This window comes from Siphateles boraxobius, unplaced genomic scaffold, assembly GCF_051911475.1.
Source record: "Siphateles boraxobius isolate OS27281-9 unplaced genomic scaffold, OSU_SipBor_1 68, whole genome shotgun sequence".
NCBI classification, from domain to species: domain Eukaryota; kingdom Metazoa; phylum Chordata; class Actinopteri; order Cypriniformes; family Leuciscidae; genus Siphateles; species Siphateles boraxobius.
In genome coordinates, this window is record NW_027509195.1 from 4,283,983 (window position 1) to 4,302,145 (window position 18,163).

Genomic DNA, 18,163 nt, shown 5'->3' on the forward strand with positions numbered 1-18,163 from the left:
ATTACTTTTTTTTTGTATGGTAGATTTACAAATGAGGACGTTTTTGTTATGTTTTGGTCCCTTCTGGGTACAAATTTGTCCCCAAAATATAGTTAAGTAGGTACACACACACACACACACAAACACAGACAGACACACACACACACACACACACACACACACACACACACACACACACACACACACACACACACACACACACACACACACACACACACACACACACACACACACACACACACACACACACACACACACACACACACACACACACACAATTTGAGAGCCTTTAATAGATAAATCTGGTTTGCTGTAAAATGTCCAAGGCGGCATGTTGAAAATGAAAGGTGCAGCAAATGTGAAGGAGACCTGCACCTTAAAAATCATTTCTTTTCAATTCCACTTATGTTTACACACACACATGGCAATGTCAGGGAATGAAATGACATTGTGCTGAAACAGCTGACCTGCTGTTTCAGTCAGCCTCATTAAAGTGTACAACCCTCAGACCTCCATTTCACCTTAAGCACAAAGTCTACTTTTGGTTTTTACTCGTATGCTAGGAAATGAACAACAACAACAAACTATACTGGAGAGGTAGGGCGGGGTATCGTAACAAAATTTTCGATATCGATACCGATACCTTGACTTCGATACTGGTTCCTGAACGATACTTTTTTCAATACCTATTTTATAAAACCAGTTTTAGCAATATAACATTACCTAAAAAAAATAATTTTTTTCAGTTTGTTGACTTTTTTACACTCATATTTTGAGTCTGTAAAAAGGCACCAATGCTAAAGTTTTCTATGTTTCCTAATCATTTAACATCTTGTATTCTTTACTTCAATGAGCTCATTGTTTCTGCCTTAACTTAATGCATTGTATAACAATGAAACTGTGTGTAATGCATTTCAATTAATTTTCATCCAGTCACCTCTGATAACAGATCACTCTAATTTGTAATTTAGACATGCATTTTCTGTAAAGCTGTTTTGAAACGATATGTAATGTGAAAAATGCTATACAAATAAATGTGAATTGAATATAATATAGGCTACTGGGGGCAGGATACATGCCTCGCGCTCAGCACACATAACTTGACGCAAAGCAATGGCAAAAGTAGCCTAATGATTATGGATGTGTCGGGAAACAATAGCAAGGAGATATTTTAATTGTTTATTAATGAACAAGTGTTTACTAAGTGTGTTGACTGCAAAGATGATTATGGCGATGCTGACTCATTCCTGCAGTAGTGAACGCGCACGCGCACCTATATGGATTAGGTAATCAAACTATTTATTTATAATTGTTTTGTTTACAAGTATACATATTTTGACCGTCTATAGCAGGTTTTCAAACTGGGGGTCACACAGTGAGCAAAGGTGGGTCGCACAAAGGAACTTAGCTGCAGCTAAATTTACGTTACGATGAGTGAAACAAAACCAGTCCGATTAATGACCAAACGACTCTTAAGTGACGATTCTTTTAAGGAATAATAAAAAAAAAACCGCACACACACACACACACACACACACACACACACACACACACACACACACACACACACACACACACACACACACACACACACACACACACACACACACACACACACACACACACACACACACACACACACACACACACACACACACACTAGAGGCTGACATTTTTTCGGGAATCCCACGGGTCACGGGATTCCCGTGGGATTCCTGCAGGATGGGAGTCATCTTTGCTATCAATCACGGGATTTGGACGGTACAGGATAAATGGTTAACGGGAGCAGACGGGAGCGGGAATCAACCAATAGCAAAGACGACAAAAAAAGAAAAAAGTAAATGCATCATTTTGTAGTTTCCTTTTAATACGCCTACAATGTAACGCAATTAAAAAATAACTACACGACCCAGCCGTCCCAGAAGCCATCAGTGCTTTTTGTCACGGCTTACCGCCGAAATTCAAAGAGCAGTGATGGAGGGAGCTAACAGCCGCGGAGAAGTCGATGTGGCAAAAAATGATTTACAGCGCAAAGTCAGAAGTAATGACATGTCTATTAAGTTCACAGAACTGGTCGGAAAGTCTGAAATATTAATTAAGTTTATGAGAGTAGAATGTGACGGTGATAGCACAATGTACGCTGCTTGTAAGACATGCTTAGTCTTAGTCAAGTACGCAAGTGATTCAGGGACGAGCGGTCTGAAAAAGCACACTTGCAAGGCAAATTCGGGAAAGAATCAGGCAAGCATCGCTTCGTTCATCAAGCGAAAATTGCCGTATATGGAAGCGGTACAGGAGCGGGAGTCAGTTTAAACAGGAGCGGGATGGGATTGGGAGTCAATTTACCAGGAGCGGGATGGGATGGGATTATTTTTTAAACTTTGGTCTGGGAGTGGGACGGGACAAGATTTCTTTCTATGGGAGTGGGACGGGACAGGAGTGAAAATCCACTCCCGTGTCATCCTCTAACACACACACACACACACACACACACACACACACACACACACACACACACACACACACACACACACACACACACACACACACACACACACACACACACACACACACACACACACACACACACACATAAGAATCAGACGTCTGAATCAACATAGCATTCATTGAATGACTCACTGAATAAATCGTATGATTAATTTGCGTTGAACTGTCACGTGTCTACATCAGTACAAATACAGCATTCAATGACCACGCACTCCGCTTAGCGTATGTACAAAAATGGAAACATTTTTAAAACTAAAGGCAGTAATTTTTTGTAATGGTAATTTTATTTTTTTCTAACAGATCAATCATCTATAGATATGACAGAATGGGACTGGATACGGGATCCTTTTTGTAGTGAGGCAAGAGAGCACTGTGTCCTGATAGATGTGGCTTCAGACAGGAGCCTTCAACTGCTTTTCAGAGAGTCAAAGAGTCTAGGACAGTTCTGGGTGTTTGTTGCCAAGGAATACCCCACATTAGGAGCTGCTGCACTCAAAGTTTTGGTACCCTTTTCTACCACTTACCTATGTGAGAGTGGATTTTCGTCTCTGACTGCAATGAAAACAAAATACAGATCACGGCTACAACCATCACAAGACATGCGTGTCAGTCTGTTGAAAATAATTCCTAGATACGATGTGTTGTGTTCAAAGAAGCAGGATCACCCTTCACATTAATACATTTCACTTGCTTACTCTTAAAGGGGTCATATAATACCATTTTTTTTACAAGTTAATATGAATCTTTAGGGTCTAAATGAAAACTTTGTAATATACTTTTATTAACAATTGTCATTAGTATTGTAAGAAAAAACTAATTTTACATGGTCAAAACCAGCTCTGTTTTCAGCACGCCGTTTCAGTGCATATGCCTTTAAATGATACTGAGCTTTGCCTACTCCGCCCCTCTGTTCTGTGGGGCGTTTTGACACCATGCACATGGAGTGTTGCCTTGACAACAGTTGAGGGTATATTTTGCTACAAGAATGGCAGCGGGAGTCTCTGAGGACACATCTGTGCAACCGTATCAATTTGAACCGGAGTCGGACCCGGAACAAGATGACGCCCCGAAGAAGTTCGACAATTAAGGCTCGAACAGGATGTTTCTGAATGGTTGGTTAACGTAATGTCACTTTGATCTATTTTTGTAATTTATGTACTGGCAGGGTAACTTAGAGTAGTGAGATACAGACGCTATGTGTTTACTGATGTATAGGTTAGTTCGTTGACAGATTGATGTTGAAAAACTTTTTTTTGGTAAATGTAGGCTTGTCAGTGATGCGTAACGTTATCTCAGTGTTAGCAAAGTCCTTTTATATAAATAGTCTCTGGTATTAGGTACAACTGTCAGTGCTGAAACATTAACCATAACGCGTTGTTCATTATAAACGTGGGATTATGAATTTTATTGAGAACGTCGTAACGTTACATAAGAAAAATGCCGTAATATACCCTGAGACCTGAGTGTAAACATTAGCTGCATTCGTCGTGAAGCGTGCAAGCGATTTGCAAAGATTAATATTTAAAGGTTAATAAAAAATACACTCACTCCTTCTGGAGGTGCAGCAGGAACACGAATAGTTGGTACCGATTCTGTTTTCAGGACCAGCTTCTTAGCAAAACCAGATTTACATTGACCCTCGTTTAGAAAGCAGTCTGGTGAGAAATGATTAGCGCAAACAAAAAAGCATTTACGTAGATCGTTGGGATATTCCCTTCAAAAATAAAACTCAGGCACTGCGTCTTCAGCGGTTCGAATTTAGGAACATTAAAATGACTGCTGTGTTATATTAGAGCCAAGAACAGAACACCACAATCGCTTAGACGCCTTTCTGCTCCAGTGTATTATCAATGTCGGACTACGATGACAGCTCGCTCAGGGCGGGTCTGTGTTGAAACCATAGAAATGCTGCTGTCAATTAACAATCGTGGGAGAGGTGTCCGTTTTATTGACGTCACAAAAACGAACGGCTCCATTTTAGGCAGGGGAAAACATATAAGGAGATTAAAACAAAAACACTGGATGGATTTTTATCATTATATGATGGTTGTTTACAGGCACTGCCAACACACATTTCAGTATAATCAACTTGTAAAAGTGCACGTACCATTATATGACCACTTTAAGCTTGAAGTAGTTATTAAACACAATATTTCAGTTCTTGAGATTTGTACATGTTTTTGTTAATCAGAAGTACTCAGCTATTCCTCTCATAACCTTAACATAACCATTAGGCTGCTGTTTTGACATCTGAATGGTTATAACTTTCTGTATTTCTTTCAAGCCTTTTGGAATTGCAATCTCTTATATATTTCATTCATATGAAAATAAATTAAATTAATAGGAAAATAAAAACTGTTCTCTACTACTAAATGAAGATGTGTTTTTTTCCCATATTTCCATTTAAACATTTTATGGTGGGCCTTGAGATTGATTATACTTGTCGAGGTGGGTCCTAGAATGAAAAAGTTTGGGAACCCCTGGCCTATAGGACTATTTCTCATGTCTGTGAGGCAAGTATCCTATACGCTGAGTTTCGGTTCTTTTGACACGCGTTCCAGTTCCTGTAGTCGAAGACGGATAAACTTTCTACTCTCAAGTGTATTCTGTGCGCTTGATAAGTGCCTTATCAGATTTACCATGTTGCCGGTCTTGGCAGCAATTATCTTGTCGAAAATATTGCATCACGTGCTTCTGGCATCGAGTCTGCTACATAGGTACACTTTTGATCATTTCCACATATTTTCTATCTATCTGGGTTGGGACGCTTACACACACACACACACACACACACACACACACACACACACACACACACACACACACACACACACACACACACACACACACACACACACACACACACACACACACACACACAAACACACAAACACACACCACAGCCTCACGTGCGACGAGCCACGTCTCTGGGCAGCCGCGTAAACTAGTGTTTTTCTGCCACAGCCAATCATGTTGCATGCTTATTGTTTCACTGACGTTGACGAGATTAACCACTTAGGTACCGAAATTTGGTACCGAAAAACAAGATATGTTTCGATACTCGGTAGTATCGAGGCAATTCGGTCGGTACCTAAAAAGTACCGAACTCGGTACCCAGCCCTATGTAGAGGCAGCTACGCTGACAAGTGTGAGGGGGTTAAGAGATAAACGCTACTCTAGTTTAAATTAGTACAAAGACATTTTTATCGGCTAACTTCTGGAAAGAAAGCACAGACACCGGACAAAGATGAAACTTTTCAGTGTGCATGTGTCGAGCACCTGTGTTTGCGCACACTATCAAATGGAATGTACTTTGAAAGGTTCAACAGTAGGCATACGCTAAGCATTCACATCAAACCTGAAGTATACTTTGGGCTTTACAAAAGGGAAAACTTTAAATCCTCAAAGGTGAGAGCTAGACTTCAAAGAGATTTCATTGAGAAGTCTTCAAAACAAACTAGCCTATACAACAAACCAACTGACCTAGACCCAAGACAAGAGAGACAATGGACTTTCAATCCCATTTCTACTCAAGATCTCATACCATCTCAAAGGAGCTTTCAGAGGGGTGTGTACAGCAAATGTGGTAGATTTGTACATGGTTTCTAGCTGATCAAGGCTGGTCACTGGCTAGTCAAAGCAGGAGCCGGTCAACCTGGTAGACTATTCTAAAGGAGCCCACCTTGTCTAAACTGGTTGACATGATTTAACCTCTGAAAATACCTTGAGCTCAAGGATGAATTATGGTACTGTGAGTGTGGTCCTGGGACACTAGACTCTTTGGAGGTCCCCTTTTGTCGCAATTATGAGATAATATTCACATGCTGTAACAATATCAAAATTGCAAAACAAATGTGTAAAATAAAGTCAGATTTGTTTTTCGTATAGTTGGAAATACAAAACTGTTTTATGTGCAATACATTGCAAAAGAGATTGTTTTGGTTGTTTTAGTGCATTTTGAATGTGAAATTAACTGCTGTGCCAAGTTGGAGAACTGTGAAAAAGTGACCAAAGTGTTGAGAAATGTGTCCTAGCGTTTGTAAAAAAAAAACCAGCTATACAACACCAAAGCTGAAAAGTACTGCTTAGAATAGAAACAATTTAAAAATGTTTTGCTTATTGCACAATGTGGCAATACTCTCTGGCACACGATCAAGTGCTCTTCATCTATCTATATCAGTATTACATCTGTAGTGGCTTGTTTCCAGGAGTCGGGAGGCCCCTTGTAGTCAGAGACCCCAGGGCACTGGCCCCATTGGCTCGGTCCATAATCCATCCTTGCTTACGATGATATGACCTGTTTTTTCCATTTGGAACGAGAGCTGGTGTGGGTGTTTAAGGTGGCAAGGAGGTAAACACTTGTGTTAAACTCTGAACATGTGGAATCAAAAAAGACAAGCACATCAATTGCCTCTCAGATACACAGGGATTCCAAAGTGCATGCTCTAAAATATGTGTGCATATGTGCAAAATTAGTTGAAAAAACGTCTTGTTACTGTTGTAACCCTCGTTCCCCAATGGAGGGAACAAAGAGTCAATTGGGAGCCCCAATCACCTCGAGGCCAATGAAATTGGTGAGTGGAATTTGCATGCCAAGCTACTCCCCCGTACATATGGGTATATAAGATGGCTGTCACGACGCGCACACAAAAGGTTAGATTCAAGTGCAGTGGTATTTATTAGGGTAATCCAAAATCGAAGTCAGCCAGGCAAAGGTTCAAAATCCATAGAAAGCAGTCCAAAACAAGAAACAAAACAGGAGCAGTACTCCAAAGTGCGAATGACATTATACAAGGACTCGACGACAATCACAGAAACAAACAGGGTATATATACACACAGATACTAACAAGGTGAGTGGGAACAGCTGTATACAATGAACAGTAATGAGTACAGACAAAGGATTCTGGGAAGTGCAGTTCATGATGAGGTGGTGACGGTAAGGGGAAGAGACTTCTAGTGGAAACCCAGGGAACACCAACCAGACACTGTGACATTACCCCCACTCAAAGGAGCAGCTACCAGATGGTCCTCAGAACCCAACAAAACAAAACAACTACAAAAAAACAAGAGTCCAGGAGGGAGGTGGAATGGTGGAGGATCAGGGGGAGGAATGGGGGGCCAGGTCCATGGAGGGGAATAAGAACAGAAATGGATGGCTTAACAGGTGACCAGGGTGGAGCAGACAGTTCATCGGGCGGCCAGGGCGGAGCAGACAGTTCATCGGGCGGCCAGGGCGGAGCAGACAGTCCATCGGGCGGCCAGAGCGGAGCAGACAGTCCATCAGGCGGCCAGGGCGGAGACAATCCATCGGGCGGCCGAGGCGGAGCAGACAGTCCATCGGGCGGCCAGGGCGGAGACAATCCATCGGGCGGCCGGGGCTGATCAGACAGTCCATCGGGGGGCTAGGGCGGAGACAATCCATCGGGCGGCGACAATCCATCAGGCGGCCAGGGCAGAGACAATCCATCAGGCAGCCGGGGAGGAGCAGACAGTCCATCGGGCGGCCAGGGCGGAGACAATCCATCGGGCGGCGAGAATCCATCAGGCGGCCAGCGCAGAGACAATCCATCAGGCGGCCGGGGCGGAGCAGACAGTCCATCGGGCGGCCAAGGCGGAGCAGACAGTCCATCGGGCGGCCAAGGCGGAGACAATCCATCGGGCGGCCAGGGCGGAGACAGTGCATCGGGCGGCCAGGGCAGTGAAGACCCTTCGGGCGGCCAGGGCGGAGACTTCCCCTCGGGCAGCCATGGCGGTGAAGACCCTGGCTGGGCGTAAATGACTTGAACAGTCTCTGGATTGCCAGAAGTGACGTGCTTGGGCGGCGCCTGCAGTGTAGGGCGTCTGGCCGACGCCGTCAGGGCAAGACGCTTGAGTGACGACGTCTGGGCGAGCCGCTTGAGTGACGACGTCAGGGCGAGCCGCTTGGGTGGCGCCGTCAGGGCGAGCTGCTCAGGAACGGCCTCCGGGTCCTGAGGAACGAGGGACGCCTGTTTCCTCCTCCTCCCCCGTTTCTGACGGCGAGACGGTGGCATCATACTCTCCGCTTCTGTGAGCACCGCAGCGGGCCATTCAGAAACAGTCTCCGGGATGACAACGGGCTACTCGGGGACGGCTTCCAGAATGACAGCGGGCTGTTCGGGGACAGCCTCCGGAATGACAGCGGGCTGTTCGGGGACGGTCTCCAGGACGCCAGCGCACTGTTCAGGGAGGGACTCCGGGTCTTGAGGAACGGTGGACGCCGGCCTCCTCCTCTTTCTCCTTCTCTGGTGATGAGGTGGTGAAATTGGGCTTTCCACCTCTCCAACCTGGTGGTTGGCTGCCATGGTCTCTTCAGTCCTTCGAGCAGCCATGGCAAAATAATAAAATAGTGTCTTAGGAGACCCCGTACTGCTGGATCTATTCATGGTCGAGTCCTTCTGTCACGACGCGCACACAAAATGTTAGATCCAAGTGCAGTGGTATTTATTAGGGTAATCCAAAATCGTAGTCAGCCAGGCAAAGGTTATAAATCCATACAAAGCAGTCCAAAACAAGAAACAAAACAGGAACAGTACTCTGAAGTGCGAATGACATTATACAAGGACTCGACGACAATCACAGAAACAAACAGGGTATATATACACACAGATACTAACAAGGTGAGTGGGAACAGCTGTGTACAATGAACAGTAATGAGTACAGACAAAGGATTCTAGGAAGTGCAGTTCATGATGAGGTGGTGACGGTAAGGGGAAGAGACCTCTAGTGGAAACCCAGGGAGCTTCAATCAGACACTGTGACAATGGCGGCTCGCATCCGTTCAGTCAGGATTTTGCTAAAAAGCCGAGACATGGTTCCCGCCATTTGGATGATTCAGGATTGTGGCAGGAGGGAAATAACATCTCCATTCCCTCCATCAGGGAAACGAGAGATACGACAATAACCAAAATGTTCCCTATCTGTCAGTCATGTTAAACGTTATGTCGATGACTGACAAATGGGGTCCCATGGAAACCGTAACAACTTCTGAACTGTGTTACGAGTGTTGGAGATGCAGGTACTGGCAAGCAGAACAACTGGCAGTTTTTGGCAACTGCTCTCTTTAGTTGTAATATATCCAGTGATCTAAGTAAGCCCCCAGTGATAGTTTTCCAACCAAAGGGGTGGAAGGGACAGGGCTTTCCATGGAGACAGTCATAGCTACTGTTCCTTAGATATGTTACTTCATGGGTAGTCTCACGTAGCCAGTCCTTCAGACTGACGGCAGAAGGTCTGGACTCTATTGCAGCTTTTCTTGGCCAAAGACTGCCCAAGAGGACGTTTGACTGACATGTTCAGCCAGTGGTCCGTGGGTGTGACATCTGAGGCTGAGACTACTTCATGGGAAGAGTGCTTCGGCTTCCCATTTTTCACTTTTCTTTTTAGCCATGACCAGACTTGTTAACACTGGGGAAGCATCCCAAATCTAATGGAAAGGGACGCTACGGAGGCCATTTCCTACCTGTGGGAAGAAAACCTGTGGAGATACACATATGGACTGAGCCGAGGGGGAGTTACAGTATATTTTTTATCATAGCTGGTTCTGCACATACTGTGGCTTACTTTAGCATCATGATCTGTGCAAATAAATGATTCAATTTAGAGTGAGTCAAGGATGGAAAAATCGAATGCTATTCTACTTTTACTCAATATGAGCCACATGCTGCTTTAAAGACAGGATGGCAAGTTCCCCACGACAATTAGCATTGCAAAGCAACGATCAGCGTGACTAACATCTCCTGTCTATCAGCCTGTCTCCACCTTAGTCCTCCTCCATCCCAGCAACCCCTAGGGTAGAGCTGCTGTAATTAGCGTGATTAATGCTCATATTGAGTGTGAATGAGGCCTGGGAGTGTGTGTGACACACACACACACACATACACATACACATACACATACACATACACACACACACACACACACACACACACACACACACACACACACACACACACACACACACACACACACACACACACACACACACACACACACACACACACACACACACACACACACACACACACACACACACAGTCTTATCAGACTATAGACTGACAGAGTTCCTCTGAAAACAAGTATACAGAATGGAGAGGGAACTCATTAACTCAGCCAAATACAGCTAATTACACTAAACGAGGCTCAGAGCCCACAAAATACGGAAGCAGGGAAGATGCAGCTGGTGCGCAGGGTTCTAGGTGAAGAGCCTCTCTCTCTCTCATTCACATTCACACATCCGCACATACATACATAAAACAGCTGCCGCCACATTAAAACCTGACTGAAAGGACTTGACAGGATATTCAATGATATTATGGCTGCTTTGAATAAGAAATCAGCCGATTCTACCTCAAATGTCGCATTGAACTTCAATAAAATAAATCTGTCCTGGTTTGAATAGGAAAATATTTTACTCAACATGTTTATCTATATCAAGAGGCAAATATAATCCTCCTCACACAGAAATGAAGCCCTCTTTAAACACACCTGAGCTTCATACTCGTCTGCACACACATACAAGCACGCACACACACACACACACACACGCACGCACGCACGCACGCACGCACGCACGCACGCACGCACGCACGCACGCACGCACGCACGCACACACACACACACACACACACACACACACACACACACACACACACACACACACACACACACACACTCAAGTAAACTCTTATGTCATTACATCTAGATCTTTGTTTCCATTCTTATCACTTGTCACCATGATTTCTCTAATTTCTACTTAATTTTATGAGTTTTAAAACTAATAATAATAATAATAAAAAGATTAAAAGAAAATTAAGCCAATTTCATGGGTTGGACAAATTCTTGGAAGGTTCTAGTTAAGTTCTTGGGAAATGTTGGTTTCATATGGTTTTGAAAAATGTTATGCCATTTAAAAAAAAGAAAAAAAGTTTAAATCTAAAAATGTCATGTGGCGTAACCATCAAGTAAAGAGCAATAACATAATTTCCTTGGAACTTGAATACAGTAGATCTGACTGTATAGTCAACTACTTTCAAAAACATTATACATATTTTTAAGGTAAAACATATTTAGTTTTTACCAATATCTTTATGCCTACACAAAACAAAATATGAAAAATTACAAATATTCTTATAACAATGTTGTGATTTTTGTATTGTGACATTCTTTTCAGTCTCATTAATGTAATGCTAAAAAATATATATACTTTTTAAATTGTAGAATTTATACATCATATTTGAAATTTTCTCTTTTATTCATGCAGAATAATAAAAAAAGTTTTTTTATGCAGACAGCCTGACTCTCAAAACTGTACTGACCAAGATGTCTCTGTGAGGTTCACTCATAAGCAATATGTTGGGACTGACTCTTTTGTAATTCGAAGTGAAAAGTTCTCTGTCAGGATGCTTTATACAGCTGCAATAACATTTATTGGAAGACATAAAGTCCTCAGAGCGAGGAAGAAAAAAAGAAAACGAGCAGTTAAGAAACTAAACTGCTGCATGTGGTTTAACTAAATGAGGGTAATTATCCCATTTGAATGGAGAGAGTCTAGTTTAAGCCATGGATTATACACTAAACCCAGGTGAGTGACTGTCTGAATGACTTTACTTAAACTGTAAATTTAAACCACCAAGCAATTACAGTTCAAAGACATCATCAATATTTAGTATGTGTACTTAGCTATAGTTTAGGAACAAAACTTCCCTCAGGAGTGAGCTGAATCAGAGAAAACCTTCCTTTGATGACATTCAGAGATGTCCTGATTCGGAAAAACGATTCATAAATAATGTCAATATCATTGCCAGTAACTAGTGTGAGTGTCTGTTTCTTCCCTAATGTGATGTCAGTGAAGGCACACAGTGAATGTCGTAAATATTGTGTGTGCAAACATGCTTTCAGCACTCTGGGTTCAAACCTTCTTTCACCACTACGTCATTTTGAAATGATTTGAGTAAGAAGCTGATGTGGTGATGACCTCCATTGAATACATTAATACATAAACCTGAGTGCAGTAAATATTTCTATGCCAATAGGCAGACAAAAAAGTGTCCAGCCCTCCTTTGGTAAGCCTAAACAAGCACAGACCTGCACAGCTCCATGAATTACAACATTACACTCTTACTCCAAAACATAGGCTTCTTCCTTCACTGTCTCTCTGCAAAAAAATTTCTGGCATTTCGTCATTTATTTCTAACATTAGGTATATTGACATTTCTATGTTATAGTCATCCTACAAAAAATAAGTATACTTCATGTTATTTTATTAAGTGCACTTAAGTTAAGTTAAAGTATATGTTAAGTATACTTTATGTAGAAAGTATACTAATATGAATGTACGTGTATTTCAATACTACTTGGGACTAAATTGACCCACTTTTTAGTGAATAAAAATATATTTTTATGTATGCCTTAAGTGTAAACTTTGAGCACACAACTAGTTTAGCTATGTTTTTTTGTTTGTACTGCAACTACAAGTCAAATTATAGGTATACTGATCGTTTACAAGTCAAATATTTGCTGAAGTATAGAAGCCATCATGAATGAAGTCTGTTACAATACTCTTACACTTTGAAAGAATTGTCAATTAAATCAGTCATATTTGTATCTGTTTCTGTGTGGGTTATTATCACTGTGTACAAAGAAGATCAGGTTGAATTCCACACATGTTTTATTTACTCTAAGCTAAGCTCTAAGCTTTACAGTTTTTTACAATCGCTATGACAATTTTTTCAATACTTTTAACAAATTTCCTAAACTCTTAACACAGTTAGCACTACACTATTAACACATTTCTTGTTGCTTTAAAGCTGCAGTCAGCAAGTCTGCCAGATTGAGTGGACTTAGGACAAAATTTTTAATTTTTTCAACTCTCATTTCCCTCCCCCAGTATCAACGAATACCCTCCCACCGAGTTCGTGCTCGTCAGTGCATGTGCCCGTCTCATCAGCATCCATCAACACCATGGAGTATTTGGAGCTAGTCAGATAGCACATACAATAACAGTAGCTTTACTACTGTTCTTACTCTGGTAAGAAAGATAGAGTAGCATTGATTCTTCCAAAAAGCCAAACTTTATCCATTCATCTGGACATGTTTATCCACAAAACGTTACGTTCACACGGATTTCAGTGCAAACAAAGCTAACAAACCTGCCCAAAAAGTGCTAACGTTAGCTATCCATACCAACACATTTGGGCAAACATACTTAGATTACTAACATAACACTAAGAAATAACTGGTTGATAAACCACAATTACCTGTCGAGAAGAAATGTTGCAAGCTCTGCATCCAGCTTGAACCCAATTGAATCACATAAATCTCTCCACCTTTCAAATGCCGATCCTATGTTGATCCTGGTTTATTTACGGGGCACGGTCACTTTCTTTCTTTACTTCTTTCTTTTCAGCAGGTGTCCTCTTTTCCTGTGTTGTTTTTGACCTCCTAGCTCTTGAGGTTAACCAAGGAATTGGAATCTTGTCCGCCATCATTCTTCCTTACTGCGTGAACTTCAGGCGTGTGCATGTGATTGTAACGTGCGCGAAGGGTGGCGTGTGCACCATAGTGCACGACCTGTAATTGACAGTCAGATCTCACACCCCCCTGCGCTGATTGGACCCGATGATCTGGGAGCGGTGGATTTTTGCAAAACAATAACACGCTCCAGGTGGAGTTAGAAGCTCGGGTTTTTTTCTAAAACCACTTTATTTATGTTGTTCTGTCAGATTATAGTGTCGATTTCACTGAATATGATCAAAAAAATGTTGCCGATGGCAGCTTTAACACAAAATGCATACAATTAACACAAATTTAAAATGCTTGAACTTCTTTTACACACAAATTCAAACAAGACCAAAACTATGAATTTTTAATGGCAAATTTACCAATGCTTTAACACTGTATGTCAGAACAGAAAACACCATGTTCTAAACCTAACCTTACAGGCTAAAGTCAAGGTAAACAGCTGTTTATATTGTGAATTGAAACACAAATACTGTATATCCCCTGTATTTTATTCTATTGTTACTGAGAAACAGCTGATTGAATTATGCAAATATATACATTTATTTTATTTATTTTCTTTATTGCAACAATTTTGTCTCTGTCTTCGTGTTTTCATTACAGTAACCGTACATTCTATAAAGCACTCTGAGATGGGTCTTTTTTTATTGAATTTCTGCAGCAAAAGACCTAAACCCAACAAAACAAAAATGTAGAGAGGCTTCAAAAAAAAAACTGCAGTGCAAAACACAATCTATGATCAATATAATATACTTTCTGTTGTATAAGGACAGACCTGATACATATAAAATAATGCAGTTTCTGTAATGCCATCTGATGTTAGTGTTTTTATGACATTGTGCTATGATGGACTAAATCTTCCTGCTGGACGAGAACATATGTTAGTGTTTGGAAAAATTACTTGATTTTGAGACATGTTTGCAGTGTTTTGGTAGATATAGTGTATTGTTGCTAGTGTATTATTTTATATTGAAAATTAGTGTTGGAGTTTAGTTTACAATGTGTGATTTTGAGCATGAAATTAACTGTTTTGCCAATTGTGTGTTGTAGGTGTGTTGGTGCGTTAAGAGTTTAGGAAATGTGTTAAAAGTATTGAAAAAAATTATCATAGCGCTTGTAAAAAACTGTAACATGTACAGTTATTAGACTGTATGTAAAACTATGTGAAAAAAAAGTATGTAATGGATTACTCAAATCAGATGAGTAAACATAACTACAAGCTAAGTGTTACATGTATGTTCTATTTTGTTGTCATTGAGTTTTGGTTTTCCCTGTCTGCCTGCCCATCTGTGTTCCTATATAAATGTTGTCCATCTTACTTGTTTTGAGTTTGTTTAACCCTCTGGTTCTCTTTGGTAATTTTTGACCAAAATTTTATTTTTATTTTTATTTTTTACTTCACTGGAATGGTACGAAACTTAGTAAATGTTTTGGCAATTGCTATGTGAACACACGGAAAATAAAAATAAATCATGGACATGATTCGAAAGATTTAAATGGTCCTGAAAGAAATAGACACACTTGTGCTCATCGAGGTCAAAAATTACCGCATTGTAAATAAATGGTAGACGATTTCATCAAGTGGAAATCTTTGGTACTACGGCCAAACAAAATCTTTCTGAAAGCTTATTTTTTGAGATATCAAGCTCAAATTTGGAACACAACTTGTTTAGATTTATGGCTTTGATTTTCTTGCAGTTTTAGAGTAAAAAGTGTTTTTGAAAATATATATTTCGTATAAGATTTACGATAGTTTAAGTTGAAAATTTAATTTTCAGGTCTATGCTCAAAAAGTGAATAAATGGATTTATAACTACAGTGTAAATATAATTTAGTAGCATAAAATCCCCTAAAAATACAAAATATTTGATAAAAAACATGATCAAACTATAATATAGTACATTAATTTCATTTAAATAAAAAAATCGGTACTAAATCACTATGATGCACTAAATCGGATACCAGAGAAGATTAGCTGTTTGTTGGTCAATGCATTTTTGCTTTTTAATCATGAAACTTTACCAGCTAATCAAATTTTACACAGTGTCAAACCCTCAAGCCGTGAAACAAAACAAAAAACTTAGATATTAGATAGCAAAACAGGACAGGCAAGGTAACACTGAAGATGTTTTTCTCAGTTAAATGTATTCACATCGAGATTATTAAAATGTGTTTTTAAAACATAATAAATCAGCCAGAGACAAAGTTCATCTAATTAGAGATATCCCATGAGTCACATGCCAGCCAATCACGCACAATAGAACTATCTCTTTTAATACTAATGAAAATGATAAATATAAAAATTAATAAAATATTCATAGGTCATCTGCAATGTACAATAGGCATGTCAATACAATTAGACTAGAGCTTTTCTGAAGAAAATATGAGTGGTGCTTGTCTATGCACAAATGTGTTGCCACAAACTGGCTGGTTGCCAGGTGTTTGTTTACTTGTAAAAAAAAAGGTGCCCTCAAGTGTCTATGATATTCCGGTCCTTCCATTAAAGTTGATGAGAATTTTTTTCCTGTTTGCCATGCAAAAGTCATCAGTTGCTTGGAAAATTAAAAGCACATCTCCCATCCGTAACACAAATAGTGCACGCTAAAGCTTATACTAAGGATTAGGTGTTTGTTCAAAATATTAACCCTGAGAAGTATACGGTTAAAATGTCATAATTAAAAAGCAAAAATGCATTGAAATATTCCTATTTAGACGCAGACTTGCTTTTGCATGCATTATGTATGTAGCAGCACAGCACAACACTCTGTCTCATGCAGGTAAACACATTTTCAGGAATTTATATTGATGTGATGCACACACACACGCACACACACACACACACACACACACACACACACACACACACACACACACACACACACACACACACACACACACACACACACACACACACACACACACACACACACACACACACACACACACACACACACACACACACACACACACACACAAACACACACATCAGCTCTCTCACTTTCTCTTGCTGTACCACTGTCTCTTTCTTTCTGTCTTTTCCAGCACTGGACAGCAGTAGTCACTGTCAAAAAAAGCTATAAAGATTGAGACTCTTGCTTTTTACAAGAAGTCCAGAATGTGATTGACAGCTTCCCTGTGCCATGAGGCTTTGAATAACACTTCCATAAAGTTCAGCTCTCTGGAGAGAGATAAGCCTCTGCAATACCAGTGCTATTTATATAGAAGTAAAGAGGAACATATAAACTATACATTTTCTATTTTCTCCAACAAAGAGCAATCAACAGCAGAAAATAGAAGTAAATCTAGTAAGAAAAATCATTTCCGCATATGAATGAGGGGGCGGGGGGGGGGGGGTTGGGGGCATATTTGATGTATGCCATTTTCATACTTTATTTCCTGCTTATGGTGAATATGTGTACTAGTGCATGAGTAAGTGAGTATGCAGCTCAAGTTTTGGATTGTTTCACTGTCCTTCTTGTTCCCTATATTCTGCCCAGACAGCAAAGACAAAACTCAGAACAACAAAGAGCTGGAGCGATAAAGACAGAGAAAAAGAGAAAAATCACGTCAAACTATGTAAAGCTGAAATGACTCAATCTTCAAAATGATCTTCATTTTTCTGTTGTCTTCTTCAGTTGTCACTTTCTTGTATGTTTGAGAGAACAGAACAAAGACCAACTTTGTGAAACAATCCCACTCAAGCCTACAATCTGTCCATCTATCAATTCTCACATGCTGCTCGCCTGCCAATCAAAAACACTGATTATCGCCATGGTAATCTTGTTTGATGATGTCACCAAGCCTTCTGACATCATCAAACAAGATTTCAGAACAGCAGGTTATCAGAAAATCACTTGCTGGCGGAAAGAGTTTACTTTACTTCCAAAGTTAACTTAACCCTGTGTAGAGTCAAGGTCAAGTGAAGGTTTGGTTTTAAAACGGTATGATTCTCTCTCCTTATTAGTATATCTAGCTCTCTCTCAGACACAGCAAATCTTTCCAATTAGTGAGGCCAGTGGTCTGGAACAAAGAGACACATAAAATGTCTTTACGGGATTAGCCACAGTGTTTTTCTCCCACCCTGGCTCTTCCCTCATTAAAATGCACTGGAAATA

At 40.6% G+C, this 18,163-nt stretch overlaps 1 protein-coding gene across 1 annotated transcript in view; it reads right to left on the bottom strand.

The window, feature by feature from the left end:
• xkr7b (XK, Kell blood group complex subunit-related family, member 7b) overlaps positions 1–18,163 on the bottom strand; it is an 80,506-nt gene that overhangs the window by 15,817 nt on the left and 46,526 nt on the right. The gene's annotated exons all lie outside the window — the stretch shown is intronic.